The following is a 16,852-nucleotide window of genomic DNA, read 5'->3' on the forward strand; positions in this document are numbered from 1 at the left end:
CAGTGTCTGCTTTCTCCATCATTTGTATGTTACTGAAATAGACCCAGGAGCACTGCTCACTTTCTGCCGGTGTTTTCAGGTGCTCAGCACGGCACTTATTTCTAAACACCGGCACCCATTATGGGATTACACTACTTGGTGGTGGTGTGTGTCTATTTTTGAGTTCAATCTATCAGCACAGTGTTTATTTAAAAATGGTAAATCTAGCACATACGTGATATTGGCACTGGCATGTGGCAGTGGTAACAGGGCTGTTGGTGGTGCCAGCTGGACTGGAATCCTTTGAAGTGCCTTGGGCCCCGACACCTAATTTTTTTACAAATTAAGCTTTGTTCAGGAGAGTGAGCTCGCTCCCAGCAGAGCCTTCTCGGTGCTATAGACTCCCAGCGGCAGTGAGCCATTTTTTAAAGACGCTCTGCTAGGGTGACTGATTCTTCATTGTGAGCTTTCTCCCAGCGACGCGCAGTAAACATTACAGACCTCTCAGCAGTGTGGTACTCCGCCCAGCAATGTCCTGTCGCCGTCTCATACACAAATGCATAGGATTTCCCTAACAATGTGCTGAGCTGGGCTGAGAACCGAAATCAGCCCGGGCAAAAAATTAAATCCGCCCTCACACTCTAGGAGGCTGTGGCTTAAAACGGGCCATGGGTGGCTGGTTAGATCACGGCAGCCCATTCAGCTCTGAAAGACCACCCCAACTTGCGGCCTACCAATGCAATGCCAGCGTGGCAGAATGTCCAGTTCAGCCCTGGTTCTCACGCTACACACCCCAGCAGTGTAACCTTGTCCTGACAGTTTTTTACACTTTTCCCAGTCGTGCTCTAGACCACAGCAACTTGTTTCCGACAAGTATTCCCTGCCCAGGCACAGACGGCAGCAGTGTGAGATTTCTCCCAGCAGCGTCCTCTCGGTGTTCAGAACCCTGGAGTGTGACCTTTGCCCTTTACCCACCAGAGAACCCTACAGCAGTGGCGTCGTCTTACATCTCTGGCCAGCATTCCGTGTGGCTCACAGAAAGCCTCCTGTTCTTCTTACATGTCCCACCCACCCTGTTAAAGATATCGGCAGTAAATAAACTTTCTGTTGTGAATGCAGTGTCATTCAGCAAACACTGCACCCAAGCAGGGGACGGCGCACTCCAGGGAAACATTCAATGCTTCAAAGCCTCAGCGCTAAGAGCTTAAGAAACACTTCAGATGCTCCGGAAGAGGTGTGGATGGGTGAGGGAAGGGGGCACTGGGCAGCATAAACTGGTGGAACAATGATATCTGTGAGTTGGTGAGTAGACCATTGTGGAGCCAGGAAAGCACAGGAACTGTGCAGGGGAAGTCTATACGGGCATGTGAACTCTTTAACAATAAGCATTGGTAAAATCAAGAGGTTTTCTCTCTGGGATCTATTGACTTCGTCAGTGGTTTTTTAGAAATGCAGTACAGAATCCCTGATGCAGCGCAGCATGCTTAAATCAGATTTTTTTTTAAAGAGCTATGACTCTGTCGCCCATGTCATTTTGTGGGAATGCGTGCCACGCATATGCCAGTCTACAAAATGATGTGGGCATTTATTTTTATTTTTACTGGTCTGAGATAGATAGGAAAAGAAAAAGAAAGCATGAAGAAGCAACTCGGGGCTGTAGGTGGACGTCACGGAGGATGGGGCTGGGTGGAAGCAGTAGGGCGTGGGTGGGCGGCGGAGAAAGGCAATGGGATGAGAGAGAGCAACATGGAGAACAAGGGGGAAAAGAAAATGGGAGAGAGAGAGCATCCTAGAGCTATGGGAAGAAGCACACTGGTAAGGAAGCAATTAATTTATTGGGGGGTACAGGAGGGCAAGTGCATCAGGGAGGGGTGGGAGTGAACCACACAGGCAAGAAAAGAGTAACTCAGCACGGAGGAGGGGTGAAGAAAAGTACACTAGAGAGACAGTCGGAAAATGCACTACACTCTTGCATAAAAGGATGATTTAATGTGTGATTCAGTTGCAGCTGGCCGAGATCCTGGATCATCAATAGAGCTCCAGACCAAGAGTATTTGTGTTTAAATTATTGCTACAGACTGAAATTACTTCATTTTTCTTTTCAATTTGTCCGGCAATATCTGATTCAAAGTGAGTTATTCTTCAAACCTTAAAAAAATCTCTATCGCTCTCTCTCTCTCACTCTCTCCGAAAGCCGTGCACAGCACTGGGTTGGTTGGGTATAGGGCTGCAGGGCCTGGCTGCAGGCCAGGTCTTGTGGCTGACTCCTGCCGTGCACGGCCTTTGGTCATGCATGGTGCAGGGTAAGGTGGTGATAGGGGCTTGGCCGCAGCGCCTGGCCACAGGTCTGGCTCTGCAGTCAACCTCCACTGTCAAAGCCGTGTGCAACGGTGGTTGGATTAATACCTTGCATTAAAAAAAGCATAGAAATTCACTGAAAAAAACAAAGTTTACAAAGTTTACAAGGACATTATATTTACAAAAGAGAATTTAACAAAAGCCTAGAAATTCGCTTAGCAAAGGTTACAGGGATGTTATAGTTAGGTTCTGAACCAAAACCAAAGAAGTTCAGGAGTTATATTTAGAGTTATTTCAAGTAACTATAACTTGCACCCTATGGTAATCTAACTCGCTCCCTTGCCATGCACTGCTAATTACCCCACAAATTACAGCACTCATGACATCTTTGATAACATCATTGCTAATGTCACTATATCCTCTGCAGTAAAATTATTGATCCACAACTGTGCATGCCGGGGGCGTGAGTTATAGTTACCCTAGGACACAAGTAATAGTTACTTGAATTAACTATAACTATAACTGCTGAATTTCTCTGGTTTTGTGTGAGTAAATTCAGAACCTAACTATAGCGTGCCTGTAACCTTTGTTTTATTAAGTGAATATCTATATTCATTTAAAAAAACAAAGGTTACAGGCACGCCATAGTTAGGTTCTGAATTTACTCTCACAAAACCAAAGAATATATATGTATTACTGTTAGAAATGGGGTCTCTAGATGGCAGTTGGTTTGCACCCTGTCCACGTACGGACCCTCACTCTAGTCAGGATAAGGGAGATACCCACTCAGATAACCCCTGCTCACCCCCTTGGTAGCTTGGCACGAGCAGTCAGGCTTATCTCAGAAGCAATGTGTAAAGCATTTGCACATAACACACAGTAACACAGTGAAAACACTACAAAAGGACACCACACCAGTTTGAGAAAAATAGCCAATATTTATCTATATGAAACAAGACCAATGACGATAAAAATCCAACATACAGTAAGAAAAATATGAATTCTGCAAGATTTACTCAAAACTACAGTTCCTTGAAGTCGATAGCTCCACCTGGGGCTATCACAGCGTTGTGATCAACAAAACCAACAGTTCAGGCCGGTCGCGGCGTTGCGGGCCAGCTACGGTGTCAGGAAGACCCGCAAACAGTACCTTGGATTTGCAGGGCGTCGAGATCTTTGCGGTGAGCTCCGGAGAGCGGCGTCGGTGCAGGTGTTGTCAAGCACCTTGGGGATCGAACTCCGGGCTGATGAAATCAGGTGCGCTGCCGTGGATGGCGTCGGAGCTGCAGTGCAAAGTGGGACGATGTGACGTGTGGTGCCCACAGGTCACGGTGCAGGCAGCGGCTCGGTGACGGCGTCCAGCGGCGTCGGTGAGACCAGGGCCGCAGTGTGAAGCGGGGCGGTGCAATGTGCGGTGTCCACAGGTCACGGTGCAGGCAGCGGCATCGTCATTGCGGAAGCGCTGTCGTCGGTAGGCCCAAGCCAGCGGTGCAGGACGGGACGGTGCTTCGTGACCCTTACGAGCGGTGTCCACTGGCCACGGTGCAGGCAAGGATGCCTGGTGACAACTCTGGAGCCGATGGTGCTGGCGTCGGTGGACCGGGGCTGCGGCGCAGGAGGGGACGGTGCTTCGTGCTCCTCACGAGCGGTGTCCACAGGCTATGGTGCAGGCAGCGGTGCCGGTGTCAGCAGGAGCGACGTCGTCGGGGATGCCCATGCTGCAGTGTGAGCAGGTGACGCCGGAGTGCGGGGCCCACATGTCACGGTGCGAGCAGCGGCTCAGTGAAGTCGTCCAATGACGGCGTCGGTGAGACCAGGGTCGCGGTGCGAAGTGGGGCAAAGCGACTCTGTGGGGCGTCGGCAGGTCACGGTGCAGGCCAGTGGCATCGTCGCAGTGGTTTCTCATCTTGAACAAAACAAAACGCACAGTTCCCAGTGCTGCAGGTCGAGGAAGCTGAAGTCTTTGGTGTCCCTGAGACTGAGATAAAGAGGCAAGCTGTACTCCAAGCCCTTGGAGAATTTTCTCAAGCAGGACACACAGTAAAGTTCACCCTTTGCACTTTTTCAGGCAGAGGCAGCAACTGCAGGCAAGTCCAGCAAAGCAACACAGCAAAGGGACAGTCCTCCTCCTTCAGCTCTTCAGCTCTTGTCTTGGGCAGAGGTTCCTCTTGATTCCAGAAAGATTCTAAAAGTCTGGAGTTTTAGGTCTTCTTCTTATACCAAGTTCTGCCTTTGAAGTTGGCAAACTTCAAAGCAAAGTCTCAAGTGTTTGCAAGATCCTTCCTTGTCCATGCCAGGCCCCAGACACTCACCAGGGGGTCGGAGATGGCATTGTGTGAGGGCAGGCACAGTCAGGTGTGAGTGACCACTCCTCCCCCCCCCTCAAGCACAGATGGCTAATCAAGATATGCAGGCTACACCCCAGCCCCCTTTTGTGTCATTGTCTAGAGGAGAGGTGAGAACAGCCCAACTGTCAAACTGACCCAGACAGAAAATCCACAAACAGGCAGAGTCACAGAATGGTATAAGCAAGAAAATGCCTACTTTCTAAAAGTGGTAATTTCAAACAGACAATTTAAAAACCAACTTCATTAAAAGATGTATTTTTAAATTGTGAGTTCAGAGACCCTAAACTCCATATTTTCATCTACTCTCAAAGGGAATCACCGCTTTAAGGATATTTAAAGGCAGCCCCCATGTTAACCTATGAGAGAGATAGGCCTTGCACAGTGAAAACCGAATTTGGCAGTATTTCACTGTTAGGACATATAAAACACACTAGTATATGTCCTACCTTAAACATACACTGCACCCTGCCCATAGGACTACTTGGGCCTAACTTAGGGGTGCCTTACATGTAGTAAAAGGGAAGGTTGAGGCCTGGCAAGGGGTACACTTGCCAAGTCGAATTGGCAGTTTAAAACTGCACATACAGAAACTGCAATGGCAGGTCTGAGTCGTGTTTACAGGGCTACTAATGTGGTAGGCACAACCAGTGCTGCAGGCCCACTAGTAGCATTTGATTTACAGGCCCTGGGCACCTCTAGTGCACTTTATTAGTAAATCAAATATGCTAATCATGGATAAACCAATCAACAGTACAATTTATATAGGGAGCACTTGCACTTTAGCACTGATTAGTAGTGCTAAAGTGCGCAGAGACAATAAACCAGCAAAAACAAACCTTAAAAAATAGGAAGGGGAGGAAGGCAAAAAGTTTGGGGATAACCCTGCAAAAAGGGCCAATTCCAACAATTACCTACCGGCAGTCGCCAGTAGGTAGTTATAGTTAGGACCATGTTTCCATAGAAAAGCGTTTTTTGACTTGCTTATGTCTTTGGCACCGTTTGACGAATCTTCACAAAATTTTCCAAAAAAAGTGGCCCGTGATTCTTGTTGTGCATGGGAAATTTCAGGGTGATCCATCAAGCGGGGGCCAAGAAAAAGGGGACTCAAAAAAGGATGCATTTCCCTTGTAAGTTCCCAAAGGACCTGTCAACACGTGTACAGCCTGAACCACTGGACGGAATTACAACAAATTTGGCAGAAAGCTAGCTGCAAGGATGCAGATTGTGCTTTTTGTTATTTTGTCTATCTCTGACTGCGATTAATTGTGAAATTCACAAATTTTCACGAATATGCATGCGAAAAGAAGCATCGCAATTGGCTGACCGGAACTTGACTAGAAAGTTGCAACTGCCATTTAATTTCAGGGGACACGGTCCCCAGGGGTGGAAATCTAAATTGAAAGTGGCATAAGGGGTCAGGGTGACGGTATCCTAACTCTAAGGGTCTGATATAGCTGTGTTTTAGGGGCAAATTATAGGTTTAATATAATACTACATCACGGCAAGCAATAATCATGAAAATTCATGACTTTTTGCAAATATCATGAATTATTTGCAAAATATTTGCGATTATGGAAAAATGTGAAAGAAAAAACACAGACCCATTCATACACTAATTAATTCACTCGTACATGCACTCAGAGGTTTATGCTCCCACTCAGACACTCATGCACCTAGTCAGACCACTCATGGACTCACACACCCACTTTCAGACCCACTCAGACACTCACGCACCCACTCGGGCATCCACTGACAGAGACAGGCCCTGTGGCCAACCTGCGCTGTGCATGGCCAAAGGCCATGCGTGGCATGGGTTTGAGTGGTTATAAGGGCTTAGCTGAAAGGTCTGGCTGCAAGGCCAAGATTTGCGACCAACCCCTGCCTTTGGGAGTGCATGGTGGTGGTTGGTATAACATTTAGCAATTAAAATTACTTTACGTTAAAAAAACAGAGAAATTTACTGAAAAAAACAAAGGTTACAGGGACGTTATAGTTGAATTCTGAATTTACTCATACAAAAGCATAGAAATTCAGCAGTTATAGTTGAGTTTTTTCAAATAACTATAACTCGCGCCCTAAGGTAACTATAACTCACGCCTTCGCCAAACACAGCTCATTAATCAACATATTATGTTGTTGATATGATCTTGTATGGCATCTTTGATATCACTGCAATTTTTACAATAGCATTATTGATAAAAAAACTGTGCATGGCAAGGGTGCAAGTTATACTTACCTTAAGGCGTGAAGCCGAGCCCCAAGATGGCTGCCAACACTTCCTTGCTGAAGTGTTCTGAGCCAATTAGATATCAGCACGGGGACAGTTAGATCCGCGGAGGATCAGCATCCCTGTCTACCTATATTCTTTGGACTTCAATTTCTCTGAAATTACTGAACAGATTTGCACCATATCTGCGGAAGAAAATCTAGCTTTATGCCAACTTTGGTGTAATTCTGTTTAGTGGTTCGGGCTGTAGGCATGTCTAAAGGTCCCATGGAAAAATGAAAGGGGAAAATGCATTTTGGGACCCCCCTTTTTCTCTGCCCCTGCTTGACAGATCACCCCAAAACTTTCAAGACTTAAGCTGAATTTAGCAAAGTATAAGTTTTGAACATTTCATCAAGATTCATCAAGCGGTGTCAAAGTTATAGGCAAAACAAACAAACATTTGCAATGGGTCTTGGGCTTGTTCGAGTTAGAGTCATTAGCGTTGTAAATTCCACACTGGACTTTTCTTGCCACACAAACTGAAAATAAAAATGAAAACAGTTGACATAAGCAAACAGATTCAAAATTTCACAGCCGCCATGAGCGTGAGTGTGAAAGAGAGACACAAAAGGAAAAAAGCCCAGATACATACCAACACCTCGGAAAAGTAGCACTTGTGCGCTGCTATGCTGGACCTACAATGCTCTTTCTATAGAAACTAGGTCCTACCTATAACTACCTAGTGACAACTGCCACTAGGTAATATATATATATATATATAAAATTTCACAGGTACATACGTGATTTTTAAATAATTCATGAAGATTTTCTCTTTCTTACCTATGTATAAAACTACAGCACAATAGAGTGGTGTGGTCGCACAAATCCATAACTCTGCACCTCCTTTACTATCCTAGATTTACGGGTCTTCTTGGCTTAATCTCGACGTACTACGCACTTCTAACAATCCTTGGCCTACTAGTCCTCCATAGCCCTCCAGCTCAACAGTTTCATGGCTTGCTTATTTTCAACCAGGCCAGTAAACCAGTTCCGCTCCTTTCCAAGCATCTAAAATTACCAAAAAACTCCAAGCCCTCCTCGCCATTCCACTCCTTAAAGCAACAATATTAGCTGATTTTTCACACCAGTGCCAACATAGTAAACAAAACCACATATAAATGCACTCCAAGCAAATTAGAGGCTACCGTCCCCTCGCCAGTTGTCTCGCACCCTAGGATGCGAAGTCTGAAAAAGCAGTGGCAAAGCCAATAGGTCTGGCTTATACTTTGACCCCTGACCAAAACAGTTTTAAAAATGCCTGCTCTAGTGAAGAAACAGAAACAAACAATTATGCTGTGTGTACAATGCATCTGTGAGAGAAAAACATGTAATGTGTGATTATTCAGTGTGCATTAGAGATGTAAAATAGTATTTAAGTGTTGTAATGCAAGTGCACCAGTTTGGAGAGATACATCAAACAGCCGATAGCAAGATGTGAGAGAGAAATACATCTCTAGGTGGGTCAAAAGCATCCTGTGTGTATGTTTTAAATAACTGATAAAATGTCAGCTGCCAAGCCAAGCCTAAAAGATTTGGTGACAATCGGTCCAGTAGTTGCTGTGTAAAAGCTGATCTAAAAGTGAACACTGGAAAGCAGTATAAGTCTGGCTTAAACATACAAACGGACATCATTTTCCCTTGCAAAACACACTGGTCATTCACAAAGTTAGTTTTGCACACATAGTTGTCATCTAAATATAAAAAGGTATTCAGAGATTGAGACAATTTTAAAGTCATGACACTAGAGGCCAAGAAGTCGGTCTTGCATGGGCAGTTTTGAGGCAGTTCCAGAGCAAGAATTTTCTTAGGCTTGGACAAAATTACAGTTTGTTGTTTGGATGCGGTCCACCTAACAAGGTGACATTTTCAAGGCCATATGTTGCAATCTGACGCCCTCTTCTGGTTGTGCTATAAGGCAGATGCTAATGGTAGGCTTGATACAGTATAAGCACTTGTTAGAGGAGCAGTCACGGAAAAGCAAAGCCAGTAAGGTAAACCACTGCACAGCAGTAAGATTCATTGTATTCATAGATATTTGTAATGCACGTCCCACAGGCACTTACACAATGATTGTGTTGTAATGGGTGTAGCGAGTACAGAAATAAGCAGGGATATTCCTTATTTTCTCGGTAGGTTAGGGCAAAGGAGAGCGCATTTGAATATTTTTAAGGGTATTTACGGACTCCCAATGGGCGAGAAATGTATGTTTGAACTTTGTAATGTATGGTGTAAGCTCGGGAGTTCTGTGAATGAGCAAAGCATTCTTAAACTTTGACACTGCATAGGTGTGGGCGAGCCGCACATCTGGACATTTACTACTTTTTTGGGGAATCAGGTCTATTGTCTTACGAAAAAGACATTAAAACATCTATTCAGATTTAAAAGGAGTGTTACGATAGAAGACGAGGTTTCTCCTGTTGGCTTTTTAAGCCCGGCGTTAGCCCAAACCCTTTGTTTTTACTCAAATTAAATATAATATGCTTACTTATAAAAGCCTTTCAGCCGGCCCATCTACTTCTATTGGTCTGTTGTCGTGTCATTCACTTTTTCATCTGCATCCTGCATCGTGGGGCAGTGGGCCAGTCCACTTCAGGAGTTGGCTGACTTCTCTGAGAGCGATGCTATGTTGCTTTTTCACAAGAAGCACACCTGCAGAGAAAGCAGTTCTCCTCAGTGACGATGACTCCTATGGCAATGTGTGGTTTGTGAGACAACAAAATCTGATCTCGGCCATTCTTTCCATTGTTGATGCAACAAAAGTTTACAGAAACAAGGACAAAACAAAATACGGAATTACAAAGTCAAAAGCCTCTCAGCCCATTGGCTTTTTATTAACGAATATAGTTTTCCCTTTCTACTAATATTTACAGAACCAGATGGAAACAATGTTCCTCTCTGTGTTTATCTAACCAACAAAAAAAACATTTAAGACATCTATTTGATCAAGTCTCCATACTTCTTTAAACCTTTGAGCCTTGTGTTTCCTGTACTTATTATCTAGCAGCTTTCAAGCAGCACTAACATCCAGAGTTCTTGGTGGCAATCAGTTCTTGGAGGCTATAAAAGTTCAATGAACATTGCAATGTGCCTTTAAAAAAACTGCAATTATAAATGAGGGACCTATTCTGTATGAGCACCTAATAGCACATTACAAATGTAGAGGTTCCGTAGCACAAGCCTTAATATTTCAAATATATAAAAATATGGAAAAGAGCAAGGGTCACTCTATTTTTTACAGACCAAAACGAGATGTGGATACAGACAAAATGAGGCAAGAACAAATATCGATAAGAAGAAACTGAAATGTCCACATATTCTACAAAGCTTGTTTTAGTACCTCAAGTTCAGTATTGTTTTGCACACATGCCATGACTTGAATGAAACTAATTTCATTTTGGATAAAGCTTTTCTCCAGTGTCTTAAATTTACTGCAGATGTTCTATGTAATACCATGCCAAGAGTCCCTCCTCTCTAGAGTTTGTACGCAGTCGTCTCTATGAACAGCCCATGCAAGTTTTTCTTGATTAATCGAATAGAATCTATCATTACTGAGACTATGTCTATTTATATGTTTCACGTTGTATTAATCTCAGTTGCATCGCCAGGTATTTCATCACTTGAGTCTTTCTCTGAATGGGGTAGAGTAATCTCTGGGGACTGACAACTCGATAACTAAAGCTATATTTATTTGTGAGTTCTTTCTTCGTGTATGTCAGATTTTTGGCAAAAATCTTTTCACCTGCTTGGATTGAGATAACTGTGTTAAAGCAACGTATTTGTTTTATGTGATTCTGACTGCGTCACGAGCCCAGTGTCTGTCAAGCAGGATGCTATAATTTCTCTTTCTTCTTGTTCTCATTTTTTCGAATAGCTGTTTTTTTCTGCTTTGTTGACGTGCTTGCCTCTTTCTTTCGCGCCTACCTTTTGGGCCATGCCCTATTGAAGTCCCCTGTCTACAGCAAGACTGGTACAAAATGAGAAATCGAGGACACCTGCCAAGGTGCAGATCTTGGAAATGTACCACACATGAAAATATTTTGTATCAATAGGAAAATAAAAGACAAAGCAGGCCTGAAAAGCCTGCAGACTATCAATATTTGTAGGCCTGGCCTAGACACAGTTTGAGAACCTTATGTAATTAAAAATAAAAAAATAAAACATATATACACAAATAGAGCGGTGTTGGGTCGGCATCAGTGCTGGTCAACCAGTACATTATTACTTTGTCAAGGCTTTTTACTGTCCATTTTTTCTTGGTTGTTTGCTGTTGTTCGTTTGTGGTAATCTTTGTGTGTTTATGTTTTCAGGACCTATTAAATCAAAGCCAATAGTACTTTTTTCTTTCCACTAATAAGAATCATATTTTCCTGTGATGTACATCAAATCTGAAATGGGTTTCAATATCTGCTTTAAGTACAGATGTCTGCATGAAGCATCTGTGCTACTCTTTTAGAATGATATATGATGATTAATTGTTTAACATAAAATGTTTATTTCAAGCCTATTGTCATCACATTTAGGTAGGGGTGGGCAGAGAGCCCTACTCCGCTGGCAGACATAACGGAGTTTTTGGCACTTCGTGCTCTGCTTGGAGTTGACCCAAAAACTCCACTAGCCCCACCAGCGGAGCAGATCTTACCATGTGCACACTATAGCCCGGTTATGGGCCACTCCACACAAGCACAGACTGTGTGCGCTTGGGCTGTGTGGCCCATAACTTGGCTGCAGTGCGCAGTCTGGTCCTCGTTTTTTAATTTTTCTTTCGTGCACACTGGTGCACAAGAGGCCTGAAATGGCAGCTTTCACTGCCTATGGCCCTCTCCTGAATGCGCCCGATCTTGGAAGCACTAAGCAGGTTTGGGCCTGGCTAACCAGGCCCCACCCCGCTTAGCGCATTCGGGATCGGGTGCATTCAGGACAGGGTGCCACTACACTAGTTTATGTAGTTTAAAATCAACTCTGTGGAATTCTGTGTAGTGAGACTCCGTGAGCTCCGTCCAGACCTACTTTTAGGAGTTATGTTCCCTTTTTTTCTTTGTATTTTTGTGCAGTGTGTGTCAAATTAAAAAACACCATTGCACCAAGTTACCAAGGCCACACTTATTAGTTTTGCCAATGCTTGATTTATTTGCATTTTAGATATTTGTGGAAATTGGTTGATTATATCCAAGACAAACCACTACGGTAGGCACAATCATTTTTTCAATCGTGGAGACATTATTTTACTAAATTACTGTTGTACTCGCCATTCACTACAGTAAGAAGGAACATATCAGGAGGAGTTGTGCAGTCAAGTTAGTTTTATTCAAGTGCACAGTTGTGCAGTCCAGGGCCCTACTGCCACTCCCGCCACGAAGGACGACCCGTAGTATGCTGGATCACAATCAGTGTGACCTAGTTCAGCTTCTCCACAGGAAGTTTGGTTTGTTGCCTTTTTTTCCACATGTGGCCCAAGTCTTTCTACATCAGGATTTTCTTGTCAGCTGGGGAAGCACTTCGCTGTGTCTTCAATGAAGAAAGACATGTCAGTCAGAGTGGGAATTACAGTAACAGAGAAAAGGTGTGGGTGGGACACGAACACCATATACTATGCAACACCGTGGGATGTTTACAATATGAGAGACTTAATCATCTCTACAGAGTTACAATTGTCGTGCTGTTTATCACATAGCTGTCACGCAGTTTGTAAGCAAGCTTCTGTGCAATTTGTAATTCATCAATCATTTTTTATATACTTTTGGTCACATTGCTTGGTACTTGAGGGATCAAAACTTTTCATAAGCTTGGCTTCCTCTAATGGTGGAAGAAAAACCTTTTCATCTAAAATGAAACTCTGAAACATTGAAGGGTTTCACAGGGAAATGAATTGCAGGGGAATCTGTTTGCAGTGAGGGGTAGCACGACTGAATCACAAGAGGTTATTGGGCTTCACCCAATCAGCAACTGGTTTAAAGAACTTCCATCGCTACTCCAGCACCAGTGCAGAGATAACTCACAATCTTCCTCATTGGTTGCACACCTTTTGTATTGGGAAAAGCCTGTCAGTGGTCAGCAAAACATATGGAGTGAAGAAGTGTAGGCCCTCATTCTCACATCTGCAGGAACATCTGGAGATAAAATCCTCCCTCGGAAAAAAAAGATCCTCCCACTGTGTCTTTCCCAATTTGGTATAGGGTATTGCATGCAGGTGTAGTTTCATACCGAGTGAAATCTGCGCATTTCCCCATTATTGACATGTATAAGTTATTTCGGGGAGTACCCACAAAATTCCTTTTGGTTGGTATGAAGAAATGTCCTTGGGGTATATTTCCAGGGTCGGTGCAGAATTATCACAGACCTCTGATTAAAAAATCTGGTGCAAACACCATTTGTGTTCATTTTGTAGAACCTTAGCACGAGCACCATATCGCTGTTGTTCCATCCTCACCACTGGAGATTTCTTGGCAGCCTGGAAGAAAATAATTTTATAAAATATCACTATTCTTCTTGGTTCCTAGCTCAAGATGGGAAAGAGCAAACTGAAGACCTCAATTTTTGTTTTTGTTTTACAGGCTCATATTCTTGAGATCCAATATATATCTCTGTGACAGATAATGGGGAATAGCGTGCACATTTTACATGCATTACTACCACAGTCTTTACTTTTCTCCAGCGCAATTCCCTCTAGGTGAAACCGGCTTAACCGCAGCTAGCACAATTAGCACTCTGCTCCAAAGCCTTAGTGTTAAAATGGGTTAAGTGCATTTGTAACAACGTCTAACACTAGTACTGGGCTGGTCTAAATGTCTAGTCAACACTTTTTCTGCAGAGGATCTAAAACTCGGATTCCCAGTTTTAATCAATAGATTATTGTGTGATAATGCTGCTCACCTTCCCAATTATTCTTTCTCTTCACATTACCTGATGACCTCATGTGAGACCCAGCTCTTTCTCCCTTCTACAGTCCTTTACATTGACTTAGGACATTAGTGTTAACTCAGATTTGTTGGTCTGGAAACTTTGGACCGGATTTAGAGTTTGGAAGACAGATAACTCTGCCATAAATGTGGCAAAGGCCACTGTGTGGCAAACTGACGGATCGCCTGCTCTCTTTTGATTCGGAAGGACCCCCATGTTTTTGACAGTGATACCCCTCCTGGCTCTGCCATCAGAAACCCTACGCCAACAGCCCAACGGAGTTATGGCATTTGGTGTAGGTGCATGAGGCCATACGCACTATTTAGAGTGGACAGTCTAATGTTCATTCTTTTCATCAGGTTTCCATCAGGATTCCCTGGCAGTTTGGGATTTCCAGGGGAAATTGACAGAAGGTTGGTCATCTGCATATGCTAAAACAGTCCCTACATCATTTACTTTTAACTGTGTTTGAATTTTACTCACTTTAGGGAGTTTTCTATCCTAAGAAGATCCTAGTGGTAACATGCTAACAAGGACTGCAATCCACCTGGGTGGCAAAAAAAGCATTCCTGTAGCCAGCTGAGGCAAACTCAAACTTCCATTCAGTGTCCTTAACTTTTAAGTATACACAGAGGTCTTGGGCACTCAGCTATGAGCAGAAACTGGCAGGAAACAAAAGTCTACAAAAACTGGACTAACAAGCATTGGCAAAAAAATCAGTCTGGCTTTTGGTGCCAGCCTTTTGATGTGTTCCTTGTGAAAGAGCAGTGTTCTGTCGCTCACTGTGAAATTGGCCAACGGCTAAAGTGGGCTGACCCCTTGCACAGTGCTACACGCTGTAGTGGGCGAAAGAGAGATGTGACAGGCGACAAGCCAATAGAATAAGAGGACTGTTAAAAGCCCCTATGAGTAAGTATATAATGTATATAATTTTAGTAAAATCAAACGGTCCTTTTTAACTCAAAGTATAATGCACACTGCAGCTACGAAGGCACCGAAGGTCTACCCGCACCTCCTCTACGCTGAAGCGAGAACCTGAAATGCACAAATGATCCTCAAACATTGATTAGGCCTGAACAAGTACCTGCCAGTTATTTACCAGAAAGAGGACCTATACAGGTGAAGAAGAACGTAAAATCCTCCTAGGCTGATACGGAAATTAAGAGAGCGCTAAAGATTCCTCAGAGGCTGAAGTTCAAATGCCATAATGAGGCCTAAATTGCGTTTGAGTTTGGAGCATTGACGCCGTCAAAGTTATTTAGCAAGGTCTGGGAGGGAGGAAGAGAGGAAGGGAGGTGGAGTAAAAGAAGGACAAAAAAGCAGGAAGCTGAAAACTATGAGAAGAAACTAGACAAATGCGGGACAAAGAAGGATGTAACGAGGGAGGCAGGAGAGAGAGAGAATTGAAAAGAAGAACTAAGAAAATAAGGAGGCATAGGGAAAAGGTGGGACAGGGAACGGTGGGTGGAGAAATATGAAAGCATGGCCTGTGAAGGAATAGGTAAGTAAGGAAGAAGGAAAATAAATGACGGCTATCACGCAGAAAAAGCAGTAGGAAGAGAAGAAAGACAAGTAGGAGGAAACTGGAGACGAGTAAACGGTGTAAAAGATGAGAGAGGGAATGAAGGAAAGCAGTAAGAAACAAGAAAGGAAAGAGCGAAAGACAAAGGAAGAAAATCAGAAGATACTTCAAAACTCACATATTGAGGCATTCTGCACGTAGGAAAAAAACACAAGAGAACAAAACCACCATATACATTCTTGAGCCTAATGCTGAACTCAAATTGCTTCCAAAATCGCCCTTGGAGCTGTGTGCGTCAGCCAGGTGTAAACACTTCAACATGCGCCCAATCACCTACTCGGAAGGGCTGAAATACTCTGAAAAAATGTTGCTTGGTTCATGCACTTGGGGGGGCTAGCAATTTATAAGAGAGGACTCCTTTTGGGGTGGGTTAGATGATTTGCATAAGGGTGCGTCCCCCTCTGCAATGGTACAATTAATCTAAAAATGTTGAAAATAGTACTTTGTCACCCAAGAAAGGCTGCACAGTTTCTCCAACAAGCTGCATAGGTGGAGGGTGAACAACACTCCTGGCACTTTCACCCACATTCGTATCAAAAAGCAAAGATGCACAAAACACCCATCACCCTCACACAGCTTCACATCCGCCAAGACTGTGCAAAATCTCTGCCACCTTCATACATCTTCACATTATACAAGAATGGCTGCACAATGCACAACCAATGCTCACCCAGCTTCAGTGATGTACAAAACGTCTAGCACATTTGCATCAAACAATGAGGAATGCACAGTACTCCCGGTACATTCAGACACCCGCAGATTACACAGTTAAGGGTGTGCAGTACCCCTGGCACTCTCACACAGACTTGCATCAGGAAAGGATACGCATAACATCTGCCATCTTCTCACAACTTCACAAGGAAGGTTGCAACACTCCCAAGCCATCGCGCAGTTTTACCCTGGACAAAGACGTACACAACTTCTGGCACCTTCCGATAATACAAGGAAGAATGCACAATACTCCTGGCCCCTTCACACAGCCTGACATCACTCAAAAAAAGAATGCACAATACTCCCAGCGCCCTCGCATCAGACAAGGAAGGAAAAATACACAATATTCCAAGCACACTCACACATCTTCACATCAGACAAGGGCGCACAATACCCCTGGCGCCTCGACACTCCTGCACGCCACACAACTGAGAAAGTACAATAGTCTCAGCCCCCTCATACACGTTTACATCGCTCAAGGAATGACACAAAATGCTCCCGACACCATCACATCCCGCAAACAAGGATGCACACTACTTACAGCACAATGACACAACTTAACATTACCCAAGCCAGGATAAAGTACCTTTCCTGCCCCCTCCACACAAGGAAGGTAGCTCTAAATTCCTCAGCACCAAACACACGTAACACACGTACAGATGCACAATACTCTGGGCCAGTGGTCTTCAAAGTTTTTGGTGGCCCGTTCCCCGGTTTGAAGGCCCACGCTCTGGGCACTCTAACACACCTTCATTTATTCCAGGATGC

At 44.0% G+C, this 16,852-nt stretch overlaps 1 protein-coding gene across 1 annotated transcript in view; it reads right to left on the reverse strand.

Annotated features, from left to right (window-relative positions):
- PLEKHG2 (pleckstrin homology and RhoGEF domain containing G2) overlaps nt 1-16,852 on the reverse strand; it is a 361,757-nt gene that overhangs the window by 303,643 nt on the left and 41,262 nt on the right. The window lies entirely within an intron of this gene.

Source organism: Pleurodeles waltl, chromosome 9 (assembly GCF_031143425.1).
Source record: "Pleurodeles waltl isolate 20211129_DDA chromosome 9, aPleWal1.hap1.20221129, whole genome shotgun sequence".
Taxonomy (NCBI): Eukaryota; Metazoa; Chordata; class Amphibia; order Caudata; family Salamandridae; genus Pleurodeles; species Pleurodeles waltl.